Source organism: Octopus sinensis, linkage group LG3, assembly GCF_006345805.1.
Source record: "Octopus sinensis linkage group LG3, ASM634580v1, whole genome shotgun sequence".
NCBI classification, from domain to species: domain Eukaryota; kingdom Metazoa; phylum Mollusca; class Cephalopoda; order Octopoda; family Octopodidae; genus Octopus; species Octopus sinensis.
The window spans coordinates 113,062,442-113,087,441 of record NC_042999.1 but is presented as its reverse complement, the minus strand read 5'-3'; the positions used below and the strand labels follow the sequence as shown (position 1 = coordinate 113,087,441).

General features: G+C 33.7%; 1 protein-coding gene across 3 annotated transcripts in view; it reads right to left on the bottom strand.

Annotated features, from left to right (window-relative positions):
- The window catches only part of LOC115209215, a 57,939-nt gene that overhangs the window by 23,109 nt on the left and 9,830 nt on the right, over positions 1-25,000 (bottom strand). For all 3 annotated transcript variants that reach the window (XM_036501235.1, XM_029777475.2, XM_036501234.1), the window contains exon 2: positions 11,417-11,547. The gene's annotated coding sequence lies outside the window, so the exon portion shown is untranslated. The remainder of the gene's footprint in view (positions 1-11,416; positions 11,548-25,000) is intronic.

Sequence of the window (25,000 nt, the reverse complement as noted above, 5' to 3'; positions counted from 1 at the left end):
ATATATTTCGTCACAGATGTGTGACGAATGATTTCCGGACAATGGACATGAGGTTAGAATAATAACATAAAAACTAAAAACGAGTGAAGAAAAATATATAGTGCGTGTGTTTATTTGGCAAAAAAAATGACCGTCCTGAAATACAACAATATCTGTTTCAACACACGATTCACATCAGGAATTTTGCAACACAAATTGATAAATGTGGTATATATATATAATAATTTAAATGTGTATATATATAAATATATACATATTACATATTATATTATATATATATATATATATATATATATATATTATATATATATATATATATATATATATAGTGAATTGAAGAAATGGAGTTGAACGAAGATTGAACAGAAATCGTTTTATTTATTCATTCTACCGTGTTTCGAAAGGCACAATTTACCAAATTCCGATTGAATAATGAGACCATATTGTGTCTTTCTCTTCAGGAAAAATAGGAAATCCGTTGGAAAAAACAAAAACAGAACAGAGGCGGAGCAAAACAAATCGAACTAGGCTCCTAAGAGCCCATGGCCAAACTGTTTATCAGTGTATGTTGAAAACGGTGGTGGTGCGTTGAAGATTTTAACGGGTCAGGCAGCGGTCACCCACCGGAATGACCGCTGCCTAACCCGTTAAAATCTTCAACGCACCCCCACCCGTTTTCAACATACACTGATAAACAGTTTGGCCATGGGCTCTTAGGAGCCTAGTTCGATTTGTTTTGCTCCGCCTCTGTTCTGTTTTTGTTTTTTCAACGGTTTCCTATTTCTTCCTGAAGAGAAAGACACAATATGGTCTCATTATTCAATCGGAATTTGGTAAATTGTGCCTTTCGAAACACGTGTAGAATGAAATAAAACGATTTCTGTTCAATCTCGTTCAACTCCATTTCTTCAATTCACTAATAATATTAAAATTCAATTATCCGCACCAACGCACGGTTGCAACACCGTATGGTTGTACCTCCAACCGTGCTGTCTTCTGCTGTGATTTTTGCTACCAAGGTATCGGTTAAAAACTTTGATTAATCTGCAACAAGATTATTCATCTTTCTATTTCACATTTTATATATATAATATATATATATATAATATTATATATATATATATATATATACTCAAATACATACATATATATATATATATACATACAATATATATATATTATATATATATATATATATATATATATATATATATATATATTATAATATAATCCCATTATGCAATAAGCTTGTCTGATGGTGAATAACAACCATCCTGTTATGTTATTATAAACATTATTTCACGATAGTAATCAAAAGACTTAAGGACAAAGTTCCCTCAGTGGATGTCACATTTGAAATATATATATGAGATACAGGAAGTCAAATAATGAATAAAATTAAGAAGGGCGATGATATTGCAGAATAAAAACTTATTTTTTATAACAAAAAATGAAGCGTCTAATACAGATATATGCACGAAACCTTCCACTGGCGGACTGCCCTTCCAATTGTCACCACTGATGCTACACTCTTTTTTCAACATAGCATGCTTTACTCGTGATTAAATAAGGACACTAATGGTTGCAATGGATCAGGTGGGATTTGCTCTAGGACCATCTAGCACCAGATGTGAAATCTATAAAAAGTATCTGCTGTTACTGAAGAAGCTAGCAAAGCTTTTACGGACGGTCTTGAAGAAGAAACACCTTTTCGAACTTCAAGTAAGCCGCATTAATCTTAGCTATTCCTTAAATTTTTGTACCTGAAACACAACGATAAGGACCTTTTGAGATGCTTTCTGGAGATGAAGGGGGATCTAGTACGGAATATATAGCAGATGAAAAAGAATAAATGTAACGAAAGGGAAAGAATCAAATCAATCGAGTGGATTTAAAGCAACTGATATATTTTTTGCTCCAAAATGGCTTCTTATATGAATTAACGAATCTGCCAATTAGATAACAACGAAGTCAAGAAATGCACTAGCAGTAAATATATCAATGAATTATCTTCCAATGTTTTGAGTCAGTAGATTCATTGCAAGGAATTAAATGATGGAATGATTTCCTATAGCCCATAGATTCAGTATTTTATAGCCTGTTTCAGTTTAGAAATGTGTCACTTAATGTGTCAACTAAGTTTTATTTTGTGCGATAGTATGACAATCGGGTTATTTTACCTCCCAAGCTTGTCTTGTGTCAATGGGTATTTTTGAAACTGGAGGCAAACAAAGTTGAGTAGTGACATTTCTCGGAATTTAGCATTTACATCTTAGCACATCGAAATAAGTTAAACAAAGACTTGGTATTATGGTTATACTGTAGATTATTTTTTGATAGATATGTAATTGTAAGATATGTTCTTATTAGGCCAGACTATGGTTGTAAAGTTCTGCCCCTAGGTGATCTTTAGATATTTTGGCTTCGTTGTATATATCTTTTATAGTGACAGTGCAATATATGCAGCTTGATACACTGTTTTGTGACAGAATTGTTTCGAGTAGGCAAGTCGGACTTCACCTATTATAGAATTATAATATTATTTATAATGTGATATTTTCAGATAAAACACAATGATCAGTCGATGATAGGTAATATATGTTGAATCGATAGTTGATAACTGATTCTTTTTTTTTTTACATCTACTTAAAGCTTGAAAGCATCAAATGCAAAATTTGGTTTCCCTAGTCTATCAATGATATATTCATGTGTTTATCTGATAAAGCAAAAAATTTGATATAGGTTAAAACTGTTCAAAAGTCAAGTTGTTTTTTTCTGTTTTACTCTTCGAAAAATATTTTCAAAAATAAGAATATTACTAAGCAATAAAATATGTGGCTGTTTCTACACCCTTCATAAGAATTAAAAGCATTTTCGTTGAAAATGTTTATTTATAAGGAATGGCCTCATTTTCTGCAATCTAAAGTTGTCTTTAGCAAGAGTCGGCCAAAATTTAATTCGTCATTGTTCAAATTTTGTACTATAACACGTTTTTCTCTCACTTTCTCATGACCATGGTGAACCCGACCATAGTTATCTTCAAGACTGCAGTTGTCTTCAATAAACAACTTTTTCAAATGAGATGTGATTTTAGTAACAAGATTAGGAAGTTTCCTAACATTAATAAAAGAATGTAGTTAATTGCTTTTTCAAAGTATCTATGCCTTTTTTTCCTTTACTTTTTAAACTTTCTTTTGATTTTTCTGTTTCAAAAGAGACCTTTGGACATTATTTTCATTTGTCTTATTCGTATTTATTATATGTTTAATGTAATGTAAGAAATCATTACATGTTGAAAGATATTTGTGAAAACAAATGTCGACTTAGAAAAATAATGGTACAACAAATATAATAGATCTCTTATCAGCAGTTAATTACTTAGAAAGGAATTACGTATTGCCCGTGTTTGAAAGCTTAGAGCTTAATACAATCATTAAATTAACTTCGTTGACTTGTCTTACCCTGAGATCACAGATCACACAGTGGGAAGGTTAAACGAATCGCAAAAGAAAAAAATTAATTGATAGTATCAAATATTGAAATAAATTTTAAATAGTTTGTTCTGTTGAAGCATTTGTGTGAGTGTGTATACATGTGTATGCGAGTGTATATATATATACAGACATGTACAATAAATGGGATTGGTTCAAACTATTTTGAAATAATACCCTGAGGCTACATTCTCAATGTTGGAGATATCAAATATTGTGAAATTATTTCTTATATTGCTTTACAAAGTAATTGTTCAGAAGGTAAATGATTGAAAACAGAATAGTCAAAGAATTTGGGCGAGGTTTATCACTTGACTGCATAAATTAATTCGTTAGATTTTTTAAAAATATAATTACATAGACTAAAGGAGTTCTTTGCTTGTTTTCGTGTTTTTCGTTTATTTGCGTTTTGCTTTTGTTTTGTTTTTTTTTTGTTTTGTTTTTTTGTTTCATGTTTTCGTTTTTTACTTTCTTAATTTTAAGAAGCAGCTGTGAACATAGGAATGTCTGTAGTGAATAAAGAGAAGAGAAAGAAAATAAATGTGAACTGTTTGATGTATAAAAAGTAACAGAAGAGAGTTAAAGAGGGAAAAAAAGGTGTTATTTAAATATATGTTAATAAACGAATAAAATGATACTATTTCAGTTTTGAAAAAGAGAAAAGCGTGTTCAGTGAATTAGTTATCCTGAACGTCTGTATGAACACGCGAATGTGTTATAAGTTTATCTAAATTAGACACACTGAGAAGAAACGATATTGCCCTGAGTCCTTTCACGTCTATATATATATGTTTATATATATATATATATCATGTTTATATAGGTTTATATATACATATATAATATGTATACATATATGTGTGTGTACAAGGATGACGATTTTACTCTAAAGAGTAACTTCAGCTTCTGTTTTTATGTATGAGTATTTGTTTATATATATATATATGATGTTTATATATGTTTATATATATATATATATATATATATGTTATATATATATATATCATGTTTATATAGGTTTATATATACATATATTGTTTATATATGTTTGTAAATTTATTCTATATAATGTTTATATGTATATATAATGTTTATATATGTTTATATACATATATATATTATTTATATGTATAAATTATTTATATATATTATTTATATTTTGTGTGTGTGAGTGTGTGTGGGGTTTTTTATACATATATCTATATGTATAAACATGTTTAATATATATGCAGGTTTAATCCTGCAAGTTCAAGAGCAAATGGCCATTTGTTCTTGAACTAGCAGGTTTAAATCTTATGTCGTAAAGTAATCTTCCTTTTTTATATCTTTTATTCACTAAGTTTCTAACTAACAAGTTGTATTTACTAATTAATCTTTATTCTAGACTATTAACTCACATTTGACATGAAATATGTTTTATTATACTAGTATTGACAGGGATATATTTTTCACTAAATTATTACAATTAATATAATTTCTATAATATTTATTTAGATATATTGTAAGATTTGATATGCTTCTAATTTAATCATTAAAATTTCATTAGGTACAGCATTTTCAATATATATCTTAATTGTACTTCAGGTATATAATATTTTTAAATATATTTGCAATTTATATTTTTAATATAATTTGTAACTTTTTAATTTTTAACACTACCGACTTTGGCAAAGTTTGCTTCTGACCTACAATACGCTGCACTCGTATCACTTCCATTTATTCGGCTCTACATAGTTTAGTTATTGCTAACCTATTTAATACAAGGAACATAACATGTTAAATGTAAATAATTATGTAATGAGGAAAAAACAATGTTAGGCAATAGCTAATATTTTTTTTTTTTTTTTGTTATTTAAGCAAATATGGCAGACAGCTCGGAATATGTTTTTCGAATGTATGATCTATTAGCGAAGCATAAATCTCACCGTATCTTTTGAAGGAGAGAAAGAAGAATCACTGATTAGACGTCTATTAAAGTAGATATCCAAAAAGGTACGAGAAATCAGATTATTATGCGGAATAAAATTTGCTTAGACACGCCATCCAAGTTAGTAGGGTTTTTTTTTTTTTTGTCTTTTTTTCTCTAAGAAAAGTGCTTTTAACAAAATTACAATCTCAGATATTGAGCAATATTCTTTCACGGACTGAGCACACATCACATGCAACCTTTAAATCTTTATTTGGATTATGAAATAGAAGATGGGATAAATATAAGTGGCAGCATGACTTAAATTAATTACAAGACTTTTAGATTAATCAAATACTGCTATAGTGATTTTAGACATATTTAGGCCGTGTACAAGAATTTGTAAACTACTGGGCCTTACAGACCATATAGAAATAGTACAGTGATGTATTTCATGCATTGTCTAATCAAAAATAATCAGGGAGGCTCATACTGATATGTGTAAGAGAGAGAGTGTGTGTGCGTGTGCGCGTGCGCTTTCGTGTGTGTATGTATGTATCAACAATAATAATAACAAGGATGATTACGAAGTGGCATAACATTACCTTTAATTCTTCTTATATATCTCTAAATTCTTATCTTATGAGAATATTATTGGAATTATATATCAACTGTTGAATAACATATTTTGAATACCTAACTGAGAACAAACGAGTAAACGTTTGGAGTAATCTCTTACTATTTACACACACACACTCATATATGTGTGTGTGTGTGTGTGTGTATACATATATATATAAATATAAATAAATAAATAAATAAATAAATACATACATACATACATACATACATACATACATACATACATACATACATACATACATATATATATATATATACGGGGGTCTGATCAGTAAGTATTCAGACTATTGCCATAGTAACGACGCTAAACGGAAGGTGTGTAGCGTGTGATACTCGCATTGCTTTCTCTGTCATGGTGATACCTGCTCAAAGGTCTGCGCAAAGTTGCAGGAAGTGTATGAAGAAGAGTGTATGGGCCGCACACAAGTGTACGAGTGGTTCAAAGGTTTCCAAGATGGCCGAAAAAAGTCGATATTGACAAACGTTCTAGAAGACCTGCAGTCAGTAGAACTGAGAAAAACATCGCAGATGTGCGTGCAGCTGTGAGAGGAAATCGTCGAATCACTGTCCGTGAGTTATTAGAGGATGTGAAGACTAGTTAGGGTTCAGTTCAGTCCATTATCACGGAAGATTTGAGTATGAGACGCGTGTCTGCTAAGTTTGTGCCAAAACTACTTTCAGCTGACCAAAAAGACACTCGGGTTTCAGTTGCTCATGATTTCAATGATTGTGTCTAGAACGTTGAAAACGTTTTGAAAACTTTGCGTAGGCCTCTGAGCAGGTATCACCAAGCTTTTGGCAAAATTTGATGCAGATTCTCAGCTCAACTTTTTCTGTCATGGTTAATGCGACGGTCAAACGCTGCACACCTTCCTTTCAAGCACTGCTGTAAACAGCGAAAGTGAACTAGTACGTTAAAACTTAGTTCGCATGCAGAGCAGAGTTCAGGATCAACCTGCGCCAAGCGGTTTTACTTTACCTTCGTTACTATAGCAACAGTCCGGATGCTTATTGATCAGACAACCTATATATATATATATATATATTATATATATATATGTGTGTATATATTGATCAGGCAACCTATATATATAAAACAAAAGACACCAGAGAAATATCGTACATTTGAAGGGGAAAATACATAGAGGGGAGACAGACAGACAGACAGACAGACAGATAGATAGATAGATAGATAGATAGATAGATATATAGATAGATAGATAGATAGATAGATAGATAGATAGATAGATAGATAGATAGATAGATAGATAGATAGATAGATAGATAGATAGATAGATAGATATCATTAAAAAAACAACAGACAAAATCAGATTTCGGAACCTAACAAAAAATCTAGCAGGTAAAAATTATCAGAGTAATCACACGACTTAAATTTTTTAAGTTTTTATAATTTTTAAGCATTTTTCACCTTCCATTTTGAAAATACAGAAAAATTAATACCAAAACTATACAATCAAATTATAAACAGCAAATCAAGGAAAAGTTTTATAGTCTTTCTATGTTAAAACGGCATCCCTACACAGTGTGCCCCTATCCGACTTTGTTTCCTTATAACTTTCAGAAAAATGAATACTTTTTAGTGAAAAGTTCTACAAATATCTTTCAGATAGCGTAGATTCCGATTATATTGAAACTTGCGATTTTTTTTTTTGGGGGGGGGGGGGTAGTGGAAGAGAGGAGTTTCGAATAATTCATAGGCACCGACTTTGTTTCCTCATAGCTTTCAGAAACACTAGTTTTTAATGAAATTTTGTTGAAATAACTTTCAACAAAATTTTGCGAGTATATCGGAATTTAATGTAAAAAAAATTATGGGCGTGCACATATACATACTGAAACACATCACAAGTTTTCCAAAATTTCAACTTTTATTTTGTGTATATATATTATATATGTGTGTGTGTGTGTGTGTGTGTGTGTGTGTTGTGTGTGTGTGTGTGTAATGTGTGTTAATATGTATGTGTGTGCGCTCAACAATTATTTTCTCTTTTTTTCTCATTAAATTCCGACATAATCGTAATCTACACCATCTGAAAAGCATTTGTAGAAAATTTCATTAAAAAGTATCTATTTTCCGAGAGTTATGAGCGAAGTCAGGGTGGGGGCATAGTCGTGTAGGTATGCTGTTAAAACAACTTACGTCAGTAACCGTAAACACTACGTGGTTATAAAGCAGCATAGGTAAATATTGGAAAGAAAAGGTATGAAATAAAAAGAAAGGAAGCTGAATGTAGATATGAGCGAAGACTTCGAAATACTTGGTATCTCAGAGATTACTTAGGTAAGAATCAAACGTCTTTAAACTTGTGCTAAAGGAAATAGAGCATTAGGTATTGTATGTGATTAGAACTGTTCAAACAGTCTAGCATAAAAACGTTATATAAAAGAATAGCTAAAGAATTTATTAATAAAAGTGGCAATAAAGTAGACATAATACTTAACTAAATTGTCACATGTATGTATACATATATGCATAAATGTGTACGTGTGTGTATGTGTGTGTGTGTGTGTGACTGCTGCTGCTACATAATGCTAGGGAATTTGAATGTGTTAACGGAATGTACATAACTGGACATTTCCCGGGCTGTTTTTTTTTCTTCTGAAGATGGGCTTTTGCGCCCGAAATATAAAGGTTTTATAAAACTTCCCGCATTGTCACAAGCTTTCTATTTTCTCTCTTTTTACCTTCGATATTACAACGCCCTCAAATATGTGTGTGTGTGTGTGTGTGTGTGTGTGTGTGTGTGTGTGTGTGTGTGGTGTGTGTGTGTGTGTGTTACTGTATCACTGTATCACTGTGTCGACCAAACTAACGGTCGCTATTACACAGCACCAGTCACAATGCAAGAAGGCGCATTATTGTAGCTTTCGAATGATGTCACTCCAATGGCTAAGCGGAGCAAGCCAACATTCCCCATTGAATTGAACGCCAGTTTGTCGCAGGATTACTCATTTACAATTCAGTAGACTGGAGTGACAAGAAAGGAAGTGTTTTGGGGATCGGGAAGTGTTTTGGGAACCGGTCTGGGAATCGAAACCACCGATCTCGCTATCATGAGTTTAACATTGTAACCACATACACACCCATGCCTATTCAGATTTATATACACCCATGGAATTAAAGCTTAGAATGTATATACACACATTGAAATATATACATATATACATACCCTGAATAAAAACAAAGCAAGTACTTAACGCTCGTGTGCGCATGCGTGTGTGTGAGCGTTTGTGGGTGTGTCTGTGAGTGAGTGAGTAAGTGAGTGAGTGAGGGAGTGAGAGAGTGAGCGAGCGTGCGTGTGTGCGTGCTTCCGTAGTTTCTATCTAAAACCAGAAATGTCGCATGTTGCAACTATTAGTCTTACGTACCCGACTTCAGGCAAAAGTTGCCTTGAAATCTCGCTCGTTTAAACCAGACAAGTTATTCATAACAAACTATGTCAAGTTATCCTCTGATCTATTTAAAGCATTCATACCCGCTACATTAGTTCACAAATGTTAATGTTCCCTTTGTGAATATTCAATGGCAATTCTCAATCTCTAATTAATACCAGTGATTACTCTTCTAGACTAAACAAAAAGCCCATTAAGGTATCTATGTAAGAGCGATCCTCAAATAATATCAACCGCTATCATATGCATTAAACCGCCAAGGTGGAATTTCCTTCTGCTTCCATCCATTCTCTCTTGTTCGCTTGCGCTCTCTCTCTCTCTCTCTCTCTCTCTCTCTCTCTCTCTCTTTCTCACTCTCTCTCTCATTCTTTCATTCATAGATACACAAGCAATACACACAACTTATACGTGATGGCCAATGAGAGAGAGCTTCTTTATGATCAATCGACCTGCTAGAAATAACCGACAAATCTCCCTCAAATCACATCCTACTCTCTTTTAAAGAAGCACATATTGGATAATATAGTTCTATACCTAAAGAAAAGACGAGATGGCCATAACTGGAACATCTTTGATGAGAGATTTACTCGCTCAAGACTAATCTGAAGCTAAGTAACACAACGACCATATATTATATTCAAGCCAGTCCTACCCTCTTTAACCTAATCGCTGAGCTCTGAGTTAGTAAATATATCATCAAAAGCAGACCAGCTATGATCATCCCATATTTTTATCAAACATAGCCAATATGCTCTTCTTTTTTAAGACAGTAAGATTTGATTTGTTAAATGCAAAATTCTCCTATGTAGCCCTCATTAACCTACTTACTGAAACTGCGTAGTTCAAGAAAGTTAGATGCTACATCTGATAATGTGTTTTAAGTGGAGACTGCCCAAACCACATTTTCTTCATCCGAGATAACCAAAAAGAATAAACAAGACTTTAAGTTGGTGTGTCTCTAGTTGCTAACGTATTTGGAAATATATAGAATAACTATAGTTATATTAGCTTGAGGTTGGCATTATATAACATCCTTCTCGGTGAGATTCAAACTCAAAACTGCAACATATTGAGACATGCCTATCTTATACAGTATTGCCAATGTCTAAACCAATGAAACACACACACACTCACACATGAACAATCATACACACTCATACTCACATTCACGCGCGCGCGCGCACACGACAATAACTGTCAATTCGAAGTTAAAATACCTTTTATTTTTGTTTCATATAATGAGATACACTAAGGATGTAGAGTTGATGATATCACCTTTACAAATTCTCCCAGATTAGGGATATAGCTGGTACCAATGCCTGGTCTGAATATCTGTAAAGCAAATTTTCTTTTTTTCCGAAGATATTCTTCGGAAAAAAAGAAAATTTATGGTCCGAATGCTTATAACAGAATGACTCCAATAAAATCACTCAGTGATCGGAATGAGCAATTTGGACGCCGACGAATTGTCACAGCTGACTGAACGGCAAACACACACTGACACACTCAAAAATACGCACATATAGAGAAAGTAATAGAAAAAATGAGAGAGAGATATTACACATACATATAAATACAATTAGATGCTCACACGCATATACAGGGAGAGAACACATATACAATTGGGGGAGAACGAGAGAAACTTTAAAACGTCCAACGTCAAATAGGTCAGCGTCGAATCTGCAACACCAAGTAGACAGCGCTAAAAAAGTCTATGATAAAACGATTCACGTTCCTTGATTATTAAGTGACGGTGTTAGAGAAGTGTTATGTACATGTAGCAAATGACAAGACCTAAACCACTGATTTCTCAGGTGATAGGCTGACAACCAATTCAACGACAAGCTTGTTGACAAACAAAGGATGTCTGAGTAGTAACTTGGCCTGCGAGAAATTTCAACTTCAGAGTCTTTTTGAAAAAAAAAACATGGGAAGACATACTGAACAATGAAGTTTTACATACCCCTAAAAAGACTGGATGATCACCGCCGGAATACCTTTCATCATTGGTCTGCTCGATCAGAAATAAATCGGTGCTAAGCAACAACAACTGACTTGCGGTCGTGTATGGTGTGTAAATCCGACCAGATTCATCTAGAATACACAAAAAACGTTTCTTAAAGTTTAGAAGAAAAAAGGGGTGTGTGCATATATATATATATATATATATATATAAATAAAAAAGAGTGAAAAAAACTACAGAAGGCTTGTGTTATACGGTTAAAGAATATATTTAAGTCGTTATGTTAGAAAAATGTTATAAAATTTTGTGTATAGTAACATAGTTTTTGGAGAAATAACCGGTTTCGTATTTTCTTTTCAAATTTCTTTACTTACATCGTGTCATGTCTTCGCTATGTTGTAAAATATGGGGTTATATATATATACTCAGACAGACAAGTAAGCAGATAGGTGCAAAACAAAGTGGAAAAAATAGTACTTGAATACCTAAGGCAGAGTAAAATACTATTTTATTAAATCTGAGAAAAAATTTACAAACTATCACTCAGTTTCACGTGACCGCTTGTCAGGCAATCGCAACTGTCTGACGAACGGTCATGCAAAAATCTGAGTAACAAACAGTTTGTGAATTGCTTTGACTTTAATAAAATAGTGTTTGTGTGTATGCGTGTGTAAATGTCTGTGTATGTGTGTACATAGATTTTATAATATACACAGAGATATATCCGTATATGTATCTGACTGCGTATAGCAAGCATCAAACACTATAAAATGAAACAACAGAATTGATATATGTACAAACTACGAGTGATAAACAAAAATGGAAAAAAACACATACACACATACACACACATGCACGCACACATGCACACACACACACACACACACACACAACAACAACAACAACAACAACACATCCATATCAGAAAGCAGATAGATAGATAGATAGATAGATAGATAGATAGATAGATAGATAGATAGATAGATAGATAGATAGATAGATAGATAGATAGAAAGAATGCATTAATCAATAAAATTCTAACAGGTTACCCCTCAAGTTATCGACATTTGTAGGTCTTCTAAAAGGTTGTCGTACCTCAGAAGAGAATAGTCGAAGACTTGCAATCGCTATACGAATGTGTACATCCTCATGAATGTGCCTACCGATACTAATGCGTAGGTGCCATTGTCACTGTGATTGTGTGTGCTTATATGATCATTTCTAGTCTACGTTTATGGAAAGAGAATGAAAGCGAAACAAACAATTTAATATGACAAATAGCAGATGAAATGAAGGGTTGGCTTTCAGTTGAGTAACTATAAAATCAACTGTTTATACATACCTACACCACACACGCACACATACACATACACACACACACGCACACACATACACACACACACGCACACACATACACACACAAACACACACACACACACACACACACCACACCTATATATATATATATATATATATATATATATATATATATATATATATATATATATATATATATATATATATATATAAAACCGAAAGATGAAAATTGTAATGAAAATGTGGTTTAAATTGTATTCATATATTTATACAAAATGGAATCGTTACTCTGCAATATTTCAGATATATTACACACACAGACACATCCACCCACATATACACCCGTATTTACATAAACATACATACACGTGTTTGTGTGTGTGTGCGTGCGTATGTGTGTGTGTGTGTGTGTATGTGTGTGTGTGTGTGTGTGTGTGTGTGTGTGTGTGTACTTCCATATATGGTTATGTGTCTAAATGTGTGTACGTAATATTTACCTACACAGACATGCAGGAAGTAAATAGACACCATTAATTTTCAAAATCTATTATTTAATACGCAAAGCGAATAATTGAAACGTAATTGACAGGTAGGACTACATACTTTAGTATTTAGTTGACATTCCCTTTGCAGTTTTTAATTCAGAAACTCTTTTTGGCATTGAACTGATGAGCTTTGTGATTGTCTCTTGCGGAATTTCTGCCTACTTTTCACACAACAATCGAAACAATTCATCATTAGATTTAAATTTCTGTCGAGTTTTTCGCACAGCTCTATCTAGTATGCTCCAAAGATTTTCAGTTGGATTCATATCAGGAGATTGGCTCGGCTAATGAAGCTTTTTGATCCCATTTTCAGTCAACCATTCTTGATTCCTTTCCGCTGTGTGGCATGGAGTCCCCATCTTCCATGAATAAAATCTCATTTATCATTATGTTATCGTGTGAATACATCGGAAGCAGTCTTTGCTTAAGTATTTCGATGTATTTTTCAGAGTTTATGGTTGCAACACATTCGATCAGTTCAGAACGACCATTGCTGGTGACAGCTCCCCATATCATTACAGAGATACCGCCATGTTTCACAGTTGGTTGGAGTCGTTTCAAATCAAATTCTTGATTAAGAAGCCTCCAGATCCAGACATGTCCACTGTCTGAAAATAATGCAAATCTGGATTCATCTGAGAAAATCACTCTATCCCAAAATTAACTGGATATGATTAAGGATAGCAGCAAAGGAGATAGATAGATAGATAGATAGATAGATAGATAGATAGATAGATAGATAGATAGATATAGATAGATAGATAGATAGATAGATAGATAGATAGATAGATAGATAGATAGACTGATTGATTGATAGGCAGATAGACACACAGACAGACTGAAAGAGAGACAGGCAGACAAACAGACAGAAGACATAGACAGACAGACAGAGATCTATGTGTGTGCTTAAGGAAAAAGACCGGGGGGAGACTATAACTATATCAGTATCATAAAGATAAACAGACAACAGTTATATTAAATTGACAGCTACATTTGGTAACGCCAACGTGAAATAATATGTATTCATGTGTAAAGACATATGAATCTGTAGTGAGACACCTGAGATCATGTATTTCGTTTAATTAGATATTCGGTATAATTAATTATTGGCGTTGATCCTATATATAGAAATAGAAATAGGCATCTAGTTGTATTAATATCTTGCTTAAATTAAACAATGGACATCATCAAAAGTGCTATACCGACACACGTTGTGGTTAGCGGGTCTATGTGGCCGGTGTAATGTCTAAATTTCTGCTACATATATCTCTTTATTGACCGATGTCGGGCTAAATTTCTGCTATCATTATTCGGCTCTCGGTATTTAATAAACCACGACGGTTTTGCTGTTTAATATTGACATTACGAGTACATGTGCTTAATTGATTAGGAATATTAAGTCCGAAGGCTTCTCATCCCTCATCAATTAATAAATGCAAAGTTGATTAAATTATGGTTATCACAGGAAGGTGACTAGATCATGGAATGCATATTGATATAGGATTCTGTAATAGGACATCAAGAAGACCAATATTCGGTACAAGTGTATCGCTATGCCCATGTTGTTGTCAGTTTCATTTATATATTCATTCGTTCACTCATTTGTGTTTCGGGTTTAAAACTCCTGTTTCATAATGTCTGAAACAATGAATAAAAATTCCGAGTAGAATTCAAAATGTTAATCTTAGTTAAACTTGATTTTTTAGTAAATAAATAAATAAAATAACGAACAAATAATTAAAGAAATGGTTTCTATATGCATTTAGTAGTCGCTTTTGTTTACCTCAGAAGACTTCAAAAGGTAAGAAAGATGCAAATGTCCGAAAGATTCATGGGGAAATTTCCTTGCATATAAGAGGGAGAGTCAAAAATTATACGCACTTGTAATTTTTCAATGTATTTACACAAAAGCAGGGGATAAACAAGTACGTCATTTTTCTGTATACTCTCCTTCGTTTTCGATGCACTTGATCCAGCGGTCCGCAAGCTTGCGTATTCCCTCCAAGAAGAAGGTTTTCGGCTGGTCGCGTAACCATTTATGCACCGCTTCCTTCACATCTTCATTCGTAGAAAATCGACAACCAAATCGAAGATAACTTGCCGGTTCACCATTACCATCTCTCGAACCTGCTGAATTTTCTCGTCAGTGGTGGTGGTTGACAGGCGTCTTGCTCCCTCTTCGTGCGTCACGCTTGCCCGGCCACTTTTAAACTTCTCAATCCATTCATACACACTTTTACACAGTAGTGCACCGTACTGTGCTAAAATCTCCGATGAATGGCGCGATTAGGCTCAAACTTCGATCACGTGGCCACGATAGTACCAACTATATGGACGCATGCGCAGAAGGCAGTGTGACGATAAAGATATGTTATGGTGAAAGTGCAGATAACTTTTAACTTCCCCTCGTATATATAAATATATATATATATATATATTATATATATATATATAATATATATATATATAGACAGACAGACAGATATATATATACACACACACACATATGTATGTGTGTGTGTACTCAATGTACTTCGATCGGCACATATATATAGTCTTTCTATTCGTTTAGATTAAAGTGCAAGTATGTAGAGTACCTACAATGTACAAACGAGGAAGCCCTCACCATATTACCATTAATGAGCTGAACTTTAGCGAAAAGGATTACGGGTGCTTCAGTGATGCAGAAGTTACATAATTGTTTATTTCTCTTATAAGGTTTTGAATTTAGCTAAGATGTTCCAATTCAAGTGGTAAGATGTGTTTGGGGTTTTGAGTTTCCGGAAGCATTTTGATAATGATGTAGCACTTGTACTTACATGGTTTCCAAACGACTGCGCGTAAGAATAATATTATGCATAAAAACTATTTACAGTTTCTCTAATATATACATTGATTGAGCTAGAAGTTTTGATTATATATTTATAATATGATATCCCCAAGTTAGGCACTTGAATTGTTAAAATTGTAATTATAGTTGCTATATGCCATGACTGCTATGGATATTGCGTTGACATAATATCCATTGCCGTCATTGCTAGTGCTATTATTATTATTACTATTGTGGTTGTTGCCATCCATCGTTATTACTAAGATTACCATTACTGCTGCTATAATTATTGTTGTTATTGTTATTAAAAAACCATTATGCTATTTCAAAAATAGTTATTATTAAATAAAAAGAATCCTCGTCATCATTATTACTACTGTACCTATTGCTGTTGAAAGTTATGATGACGACTATGCTACCATCACTGTTATCATAGCTGTTGTTATTGTTATAGGGATACATTTTTATTGGGGTAATTGTGGTTACTATTATCTTCCCTAATGTCTCGTTCTAGTCTGGATACATTAAACAAAGGAATATTTTGTTGGAAGTTGGGTGTGTTTCAGAAAGCTAGTTTTATCGTATTAATGTTAAATATAGAATAATATCCATGTTGTGTGCAGAAATGTTTCGTGAGTAGGAAGGAGACTATTATAAATATAAGTCTGGCGGTTTACCATAGTCGAAATTGTATCAGCAGATTTTTCAGTTCTGTTTCTAAGATTCCTAGTTATATTCTCTTTTGGCTAAAATCACTTTTATCTTCATGACAGTGGTTTGAGTTGTAATTAAAAATCTTTTCATTAGCTGAAATAATAGAAAGTTACAGAAAAACGTTCATATCTAAAATTTTTGTAATTTAGTAGGTTGGTTTGACAGTCTGTGGATGTAGTTAAGTGTCTCCTTTGATTATCTACAATGATTGTGGAGGTCGTTGATTCAGATAAGATTTTTACTGAATTAGCATCAACAGTGATAGTAATTCCACAGTTCTTGAAAAAAAATTCATGATATCCATTCAAAATCTTTCTAAGCTTATAGAGTGTAATTAGTGAGAATATGTAAACTATCATTGCGTACAGTCCCCTTCAATGCTGGAAAAATATGGAGTCTGGAAAGAATATATAATCCAATAAAGTCTGTGACTTCTGCTGAGTCACTCGCTCCTATGTTATCATCGGTTAGTATTCTAGATGTCTTATCCATCTATTGGCCATGTTTAGAATCTACGAGAATTTCCGAACCTGTACAATTGTTTCGGTTTCTTGGTTTTTAATTGTAGGAATGGACTCGGCAAATTTGATAGTGAGGTTAATTAACAGTAAAGTGATCGAAGAGTAATAGTCTTGGATGCTAAATTTGACAAATTTTGTTACTTTCTTGTTTTTAAACCAGTTGAGTGAAGCTGAATGATTAAAAAATTTAATGGTACTATTGATCCAATTTTATTGGTAAATTTATCAAAAATTAGCTTACTTGTTTTTTTATCTGCATCAGCTTTAATCGTAAATGTTTGCCAAGTTCATGGGAGTGAAGTGGAGAGTTTCCGTAATTAGTGGTTCAGTTCGGTCGAACACATAGAATCAATGTTTTATCCCATAATATTTATCTCCTTCAAAGTTCTATGGTTCTTATTATTATTGGTATTTGTCATAACATTGTGCATGAAACTACAGTAAAAAGTTTTATCCACCTGATACAAACTCTCAGTTTTATCTGATAGACTTGTATGATCCTCATGTTACATATATCCTTGACGTTCTAGGTCTTTTTAAAAAGGGACTAATGTGGTTCTTGAACTAGTCCTACGCATTACGCGAAACAATTCGTTTTCAAATGTCGTGAGTAACAGGTTACGTAGGAGACACTTATACTTAAATCCAAATTGCTCTATGTTATCTGTAACTTGATCCCAGTTGCCCTAGTGGAACCCTTTCAAATTATGCTCCCATTAACAGCATTGATTTTTTGCATGGCTATAGAGTGCGCGGTTGTCGTATTGTACTCTATTTAATCACCTAGATCAGCTGAATCATCTGGATTGTCTAGGCTATCTGGTGCTGAGTCGGCTCCGCTGGCCACAGCGTTCGCTCCATTCCCTTCGTGCTCTCGTCATTTTCCTCCACGTTTTCCTCTAAACATTTTTCTTAAATCTTCTCACTTGATTGGAGGTCTTCCGAGTGGTCTCTTCCGCTCGCGCGGGTATCACTCGACAACTGCATGGGTCTACTGATTGAGTGAATTTTGCGACATGACTGGCTAATCGTAGCTTTGCTTGGTGGTATTCTGCGACAACGTCCTTCACTCTCAAAGTGAGCAGCTATGTGTATCTCGGTCAAGAAGTGATTATGAGGCGAGTGATGGAGAATGAAATCTCACGAAGAGTAAGAGTAGGATGGAGAGCGTTCAACTCGGTGAAGGATGTTCTGAAAGCAACCCAAAACAAGGCAACTCGTACTACTCTATATATTTTATATTTTACTTATACATATATATATATATATATATATATATATATATATTATATATATATATATATATTATATATATATATATATATATAGTAGAAATATGTTACGAAAAGAAAATATAAAATACACGTGGAAATGTAAGGGTAAAATATGAAAAATCAGCGAAAATGCATATTGCAGATAGAAAAAGGCTATTTATGACAGGTAGTGACAAATATATACATTTAGATTGACTGAGGTAGTAATACGAGTCATAAAGGTCATTATTATGAGATGATTATAAGAAGTTAATAACAATAATAAAGTAAGAGACCGAAACGAACCAATTGGTTTGCGCGTGGGCTATTCATCGTTTGAATAGCCCACGATGAATAGCCCACGCGCAAACCAATTGGTTCGTTTCGGTCTCTTACTTTATTATTATTATTAACTTCTTATAATCATCTCATAATAATAACCTTTATGACTCGTATTACTACCTCAGTCAATCTAAATGTATATATTTGTCACTACCTGTCATAAATAGCCTTTTTCTATCTGCAATATGCATTTTCGCTGATTTTTCATATTTTACCCCTATATATATATATATATATATATATACATATATATATACCAATATTATCTATTCTTCAATAAGGTGATCAATTAATAGGCAGAGGTCTTATTCACACAAATATTTATATTTACTGTAACAAATTACAAAAAATGTGAAAAGAAAATAGAGTTTAGATCGTAGGAAGCACCACATCTCAAGGTGATCTCGCTTCCACTCACTTTTTACTTTGATATTTTTCTTCCAGCCACTTTTGAACTTTCTACTTTTCTTACACCCACTTCTGACATTTCATACGCAAGTTGTATCTCATGCAACATCAAAACGATTATATGGAAGTGCATTAATAAATATTATGTATACATATATATATATACAGTGACAGAGAGAGAGACAGAGAGATAGTGACGGACAAAGATAGATAGATAGATAGATAGATAGATAGATAGATAGATAGATAGATAGATAGATAGATAGATAGATAGATAGATAGATAGATAGATAGATATATATATAGATAGATAGATAGATAGATAGATAGATAGATAGATAGATAGATAGATAGATAGATAGATAGATAGATAGATAGATAGATAGATAGATAGATAGATAGATAAATGTTTGTATGCATATATGCATGTATATACGTGTGTATGTATGTATGCACAAACAAACGCACACACTATATTAGAGTGAACCCAACGAACCTGCATTTTACTTAGAGGGGTTATTTTACCATCCAATTATTAATCTATTGACTTATCATCGTAAGCTTCAGCTAGTCTAGTTGTTTAACAACAAAACAGTAGAAGCAGCAATTAACGTAACAAACTTTCGTCACATTGACCCATCAAGGAAGGTACTTCATGGACGGTTAATTGTTAGAAATAGCAACTAAATCTCACTTTAGGTTATCTTAGTTCGCATATGTGTATGAAAAATAAACGGAATGATTGAACGTACGTAGCAAAATATTTAAAACTGACTCGGAGAAATAGAAAAACGCCAGTTCTTCTATCAGGAATATAAGGAATTTAAAATCGACGACTATACGAAACATACTAAAATCCTTCAAGAGATAAGCGCATCTAGCAAAAATACAATATATATAACGTAGAATATGTAAACAGGTAACATAAAGAACAAAACACTTACATAAACAAACTACAAGTCAAAACAAAGTTAACAAAACCGGAAATAACATCATTATTTCCTTCGCTTAATCTACAGCCCCCACACATAATATACGAAAGCCAAGTACTTCTCATAAAATACACATAATAAAAATAGCAAATGTACGCCGCGTAAACACAGTACAACTATTCTAAATATACAGCTATATTATATAACATTAACGACCTAAAACAACAAACACCTTTATGAAAGTACAAAAAGTTCATTATCATATTGCTACAAGACCGTAAACAATATCACAAGCTCGGCAAAGGACACCGCGAATCCAAAATTACATTCCGATGAGGTAGAACTGCTCTACTATGTGTATGTATGAATGTGTGAGTTGATGAATGGATGGCAAATATCCAGATCAGATATACAGAGACCTCATAATATACAAACAATCGTGCATCCAGTACAAAGATACTACAAACGGCACTCGGAGCATAAAATAGGAGAAGACAAACTCATAAGAAACGCACGCATTCAAAATAAGACCAACAATGTGAAACACAATAGTGAAGTAAATATACACATACCACCATGAATCTCACCAACGATTCCATCAAGTAACCATCCCAAGAACAACACCGTAACTCAAATAAGCACGCCGTATACGTAGAAGGTAAAAATAATAGGAGTTATATGCAACACTTACATTATATTCAGAGCGCGCGTACATGGTGTAGTAAGGAATGCTAAGTGACAAACAAACAGATATCACGTTTCGCTAACAGAAAAAAAAACAATAGTGTACAAGTAATACATTAAGACACAAGGACTATGACAGTCGTACTTGGGTCTTAATGTTTCTCTACAACAAATCGCATTTAGCCACAAAGAACACAAACACTGCCTTTCGCACCGTCACGGCTTGTACAAATCATACTCATAGACCAAGTATTCAATGAAACGAAAATAATAAAAATGAAAACCCATCTGTACATGCGATGCATGCAGTTTATTACGGCAGCATGTTCCAACCCTCGCAGCCTCTACCATTACTTACAAAAATAATCTCCAAGACACCTAGATACATTATTTCATCCTAAAACAATAACTCTACTACTCAGTTCAAATATCGTGACGTATATTTGCCATTTAAATATGGCTAACTCCTAAGGGTCATATTTAAATGGCAAATATACGTCACGATGTGTTGCAGCTACTGTTTATAACTCGCTCTAAGATTTATTATTGTCAGTTTAAATAATATTTTTTTAAATGCATGCAATCAGCCAGAAGCAGTGTGCTGTGATGCTCACCGTCGACAATAATTACAGTAGAGTAATTACTATCGCGCTCTAACCGGAACAAACTTGACCGTCTCCAGTGACCACTATGAGAATCAACAGGAGTACAGAATTAGACTGGACAACCATAAGGAAAGCATAGCATATTGCACTCTGTACGATTCCCCACTGCATGTGAGAGTAACTTTAATAAGTTGTCCTGGTGAAGAAGGAAAGTGTTCATGACATTTACAGGTCCTCACAGAATGATGAAATTGATATTGTTGTTGTCACAGAGTTTGGTCCGCATGCACGCAACTGAGTGAACTTCACTAAAGACAACATGGTCCTTTAATTAGACAAAGAATGTATATCTGGAACCAGCAATTTCTTTGTTGAGCCTAGTTGATCAGCCGACATCGCACATACCACAGGAATACACAACAATGATAATATCGTAACACTGCTTGAGTTCAAACAGTAGCGTCATTATTAAATTACGTTTATTTCTTAATCAATCAACAGTAACACAACTATATGCACCACTAAGGTAACCACGACTGCTTTAGTGAAAGTAACTTCTACATCAGACGCAATCTCCGTACACCTCCGAACGAAATTCTGTCCTACAACTGGTACACATGGAATATATATATATATATATGAATGCATATCTATATGAATATATTAATTCATTCCATAAACAATGCAGTTTTGTTTTTAATTGCATGTAAAGTTACAGGGGGATTGGATAAATTACCTGCATCAACTTGCTGTAAAGGCAGGTTGTTATTTTACCTTGTACTTATTCATAGAGAAAGTTTTGAAGAATGCAGTTCGATTTTAAGTTATCTTTTCAAAGCTATAATAGAAGTGACAAAGGAGTATATTCGGCATATTTTGCTTTATGAGTTCAATAAAGGCAACAATGCAATGGAAAATGCGAAGACTATTAATGCAGTATATGGGGATCGGACAATAAGCGTAAGCCAGTATCAACAGTGGTTCCAGAAATTCCAAGCCAGAAACTACAACCTAGAAGACGAGCCTCGTCCTGGAAGATCTGTAGAGCTCGACGTGGACGTCCTACAAACCCTGGTGGAACAAAATCACATCGTAACTGTTGAGAAACTAGCAGAGAAGCTTGGAATTGGTTATTCAACCATTCATCGACACCTGTGTGCCAGTCAGCAAATTTGGTCAATGGGTTCCTCACAAACTCTCCGAGTCTAATTGCGCACAGAGAGTGAATGTGTACTTTTCTTTGCTGTCACGTCTCACGAATGAACGTTTTTTTTGGATGGATCTGTGACTGGTGACGTAAAATGGGTTCTCTTTAAAAATATCAAGCGCCGAAGACAGTGGGTAGGGAAAGGAGAAACACCGGCACCCCAGGCTAAAGAAGGGCTTCACCCATGTAAGGTGTTATCTGCTTGCGGGATATGAAAGATTTAGTTCACTTTGAACTTTTAAACTCAAACCAAACGATAACAAAGGAGATCTACTGCGAGCATCTTGAACGGCTTAAGTCAGTGCTAGAAGGAAAACAACTATTTTTGGTTTCAAGACGAAAGGTGCTCTTCCATCAGGAAAACGCTCGGCTACATACAGCGAGAATGACATTCCAAAGACTGGAGAAGTTTGAATGGGAAACGATGCCCCACCCACCATATTTGCTGGGTATTGCTCCATCTGATTATCATTTATTCCGCAGTCTTCAAAATTATTCGGAAGGAAAAAATATGGAATCTGTAGACGAGGTCAGAACAGAACTGGAGGAGTATTTTTCGTCACGAACAAGTGAATTTTGGAAGAGGGGCCTTGCAAGTCTACCTGACAGATGGAAGAGCATTGTAGAAAATGAAGGAGGGTATATTTTAGATTTAAAAAGCAATTTGCTAATCTTAAATTTGAAAAATAGAAAAATATTAAAAAACCACATTATTTATGGAATGACCCAATATAAAGGCATAACTATGTAATGAAATATTTACTTCCCAACTCCATGGTTCGGGGTTCATTCCCACTGCGTGGCATTTTGGGCAACTGTCTTCTACTATAGTCTCGAGCTGACTAAAGCCTTGTGAGTAGATTTTGGTAGACGGAAACTGAAAGAAGCCTATCGTGTGTATGTGTGTGTGTGTCTTTGTCCCCCACCACACCGCTTGACAACTGCTGTCGGTTTGTTTACGTCCCTGTAAGTCAGCTGTTCGGCAAAAGGAGCCGAAAAAATAAGTATTGGGTTTAAAATTAAAGTACCGGAGTCGATTCGTTCGACTAAAAAATTCTTCAAGGAAGTGCCCAAGCTTGCCGCAGTCTAATGATTGAACAAATAAAATTATGTGTATGTGTGTGTGTGTGTGGTATAATATATGTATATATATATATATATATAATATATATATTATATATATATATATATATAATTATATATATATATATAATACGGACTCACATCCACAAATTTTTATCCCTTACATATACACAATACATTCACCTACCGCACACACATCACAAAATCTCCTACTAATCGGAGATAGACAGGTACACATGTTCACATTACCAGAAAAAAGGTCATTCAGACATCGAAAAAGCGTTTTAGAGAATTTCAATGCGTGTTTCTTAAAATAGATGGAACGGTTTAGAAGAATTTGTGTGGCGTGTTTTGAGGAAAGAGGTGGAGGAAATGGAGGGGGTGGAGAGAGTGATAGGAAAAGAAAGGTTGTGTATGAGAAAGTGTACAGAGACATACACGCTTTCTTTTTTTTCTTTTTTCAGGCATTTACTTGATAGATAGATTGATACATACATACATACATACATACATACATACATACATACATACATACATACATAGAAAGATAGGTAGGAAGGACGGTAGACAGACAGACTACCATGCAGACAGACACCAAGACACATACATACATACATACATACATACATACATGCATACATACATACATAGGCAGACAGACAGACAGACAGATAGATAGATAGATAGATAGATAGATAGATAGATAGATAGATAGATAGATAGATAGATAGATAGATAGATAGATAGATAGATAGATAGATTGATTGATTGATTGATATGCATATAGACCCTGATGTAAACATTCAAACAACTCGTTTAAACACAATAGTTATCTTTCGAGATGTAATAAAAAACGTTTTTTTGGTGGGTGTGCGCGCGCATGCGTGCGTGGGCGTCCGTGTGGGGTGTGTGTTCGTGTTTATATATATATATATATAATATATATATATATATATATATATATCACAGACACATCTATATATATATATATAATATATATATATATACACATACACATACACATACACATCTATATATATATATATATATATATATATATACTATATATATATATATAATAATAATGGGGAGGTAGGCACGTAGGTTGGTAGATAGGCAGGCAGGCATGTATTTATGGTATAC